Source organism: Coffea eugenioides, chromosome 3 (genome assembly GCF_003713205.1).
Source record: "Coffea eugenioides isolate CCC68of chromosome 3, Ceug_1.0, whole genome shotgun sequence".
Taxonomy (NCBI): domain Eukaryota; kingdom Viridiplantae; phylum Streptophyta; class Magnoliopsida; order Gentianales; family Rubiaceae; genus Coffea; species Coffea eugenioides.
In genome coordinates, this window is record NC_040037.1 from 19,717,392 (window position 1) to 19,720,271 (window position 2,880).

The 2,880-nt window shown below is 36.3% G+C and overlaps 1 non-coding gene across 1 annotated transcript; it reads left to right on the plus strand.

The window, feature by feature from the left end:
• Nucleotides 1-464: 464 nt before the first annotated feature.
• Nucleotides 465-571, plus strand: LOC113767276. Its single transcript, XR_003467989.1, has one exon. It is a non-coding gene; the product is annotated as a small nucleolar RNA R71 (small nucleolar RNA).
• Nucleotides 572-2,880: the final 2,309 nt, after the last annotated feature.

A 2,880-nucleotide genomic window follows, 5' to 3' on the forward strand; every position in this document is an offset into this window, starting at 1 on the left:
CTTGATCCTTCCATCCGAAGTTTGGATGATTTCTCCACCCCGGATTGTAAGTATTCGAGTAGGGGTTATTTTGAGCATTACGATTGTAATTATTGACGAATTGTACCTGTTCAGAATCAACACACTCATTACTATCATGTTCACCTCCACATATAGAACAACACGCTACATGTGCATTAGATGAACTTGGACCAACTCCACCTTGTCTATTTAGCAACTTCATCACATTATTCATTTGAGCACTCAGCATATTGAGAGTGTCCATTTCTATCATACCTGCGTGACGTCTTGTATTACCTCTCTCATTGGCCCATTGGTAGTTATTTGCTGCCATTTCTTCTATCAAATTATGAGCCTCTTGGGGTGATTTACCCATTAAAGCTCCACCTGCAGCTGCATCGATCATAGTTTTAGTAGAAAAAACTAAACCATTATAGAAGGTTTGTATGATTAACCATTCCGGCAGTCCATGATGTGGACATTTCCGAAGCAAATCTCTAAACCTTTCCCATGCTTCATATAATGATTCTCCTTCCATTTGACTAAAACCAGTGATATCCATTCTAAACTTAGCAGTCTTACCTGGTGGAAAATACTTATTTAAGAATGCTCTTGATAGTTCATCCCATCCAGTGAAAGTATTAGGAGCATGAGAGTGTAGCCAAAGTTTGGCCTTATCTCTCAATGAAAATGGGAACAACCTTAGTCTTATAGCATCATCACTAACTCCATTCATTTTAATTGTATCACAAATTTCCAAGAATGTAGCTAAGTGTGTATTAGGATCTTCTACTGCATTACCTCCAAATTGAGATTGTTGAACCATTTGGATAAGTGATGGTTTAATCTCAAAATTGTTAGCATTTACCGTAGGCCTTACTATGCTTGTTTGAGATCCTTGTGTTCCCGGTAGAGTATAATCTCGTAGAACTCGCCTATTTTGGTCATTTTCCGCCATTTCTTCTTCAAATGGTAGTTCTATCAAAATGTCCTCTATCGGTTGCCAAATCTCTTGTTCCTCTTGCTGTTGTGTGTGCCTCCTTTGTCTACGTAGTGTCCTCTCAATTTCTGGATCGAAAGGTGTAACTTCCCGAGACGCCCGGTGCATACACTACAAACAGAAATAAGAGATATTATGCAATTTCAATTGTCAAAAACTGATTACAATATAAGATTAAATATAATCAGCTCAACTAATAAAAATAAATCTGTCTAAATTAATAGAGTTGATTAGGCTCTAATATTGCCGCTCCCCGGCAACGGCGCCAAAAACTTGACGGGAATTTTTTTATCAATGCAAGTTTAATTCCGATTTTACACCCGTTGGACTGCAAGTATACAGGTCGCAATTGTAGTACAAGATGTGTATCGGGTCGATCCCACGAGGAGCAATTAAAACAATTATTAGATACTAATTTACTCTATTATTTAGACTTACAATTAATTTGAGCAGAAACTTCAGATTTTAATTCAACTACAAAAATTCTTAAATAGATAAATGCAATTTCACAATAGGAGTAGAATTCACTAAATATTAAGATCTAGGGATGTAGATTCCACTTATGACTCAAAAGATCTAAAATGAATTAATTCAACACTTGTTACTGCTCTTGTTTAACCAAGGATTCATTTCCAGAAATACCAAATTCACATTCTCATGATAATAATGGGTTAAAACAGATTAGTTTTTCCTAATCTCTTGGTAAATACTAAATCTGTTCTTATTTACACATGAAATGCAGATTTCATCCACTTGAATGTATTTCTATTCTCATGAATATACAACACAAGTTCTACTTGTGTCATTCCATTATTTTTACCATTTCTCAATGAGTAAAAACAACTATAAACCTACTATTGGTGATCAAGCAACAACAAGTAATCCAACATACACAAGTAGATAAGTTAATACAAGACATAACAAGCATAAATCACAATCACTTCATATCATTTGGCCATAAGCTTCATCTACTCCCTAGATAAAGGAAATTAGCTACTCATGAATGATGAAACACTCATAACTTCATTAATGTAAATCATCATGAATTACAAATACAAGAGGAATAAAGAAAGTCTTAGCCAAGATATGGTAAAGCCTTCCAAAAATCTCCTTTGTCTTGAACTTGGATGATTACAAGATGAAACCTCAATTGCCCCTTGCAAGTACCTAGCTAGAGAGAATATGTTTTTCTGTAAGAAGCTAAGCTACGAATGGTCCCCAGATCTCTCCCCATATCTCTGCATAAAAAACACTCAAATGCTCCATTTTTCCAAGTCAAATTCTATCCTTTGATTCCCAAATCTCCACTTTGTTAGCATAGTCAAAAACCAATATTTTTGACTTGAAAATAAGCCACTTTTCTTGCCCTTTTGTCTTCTGAAGCATGTGCACCGAATTCCCTTGCATCTTATAGCTGGAAAGTGGTATGAACACAAGAGAATTGGCTGAGTCAAATTGCAGAATTTCGGCTATAAAACGCGCCTACACAAAACGCGGTTACAAGTCACGTTTTGTGTACTCGCGTATTCACTTTGGCCTTACTTCATCTGCGATTTTCTCTATCATAAAGGCCGAACTAGCTTTTGTGCAAAACACAAAAGTTGTAGCCCTTTGAGTTAGCTTTCCAATGCTTCAAGAATCATCCAAATCGGAGCTTTGTAGCCTGAGATATGATCGAAATACTGTCACCTGTTCAAACCTCTGTTTTAACTTCCGACCACAGGGTGCAGCTTCTGTATTCCAACGTTTTGCCCATGAAGATGGCAGAAATGGATTTCGATGTCTTCATACGAATTGTAGGTCTCTTTCTTAGCTTTAAAATGGTATAAAAATCACCTCAATCCGATAAGTGTAGCTCCAGATATGGTCAAAATACTGAA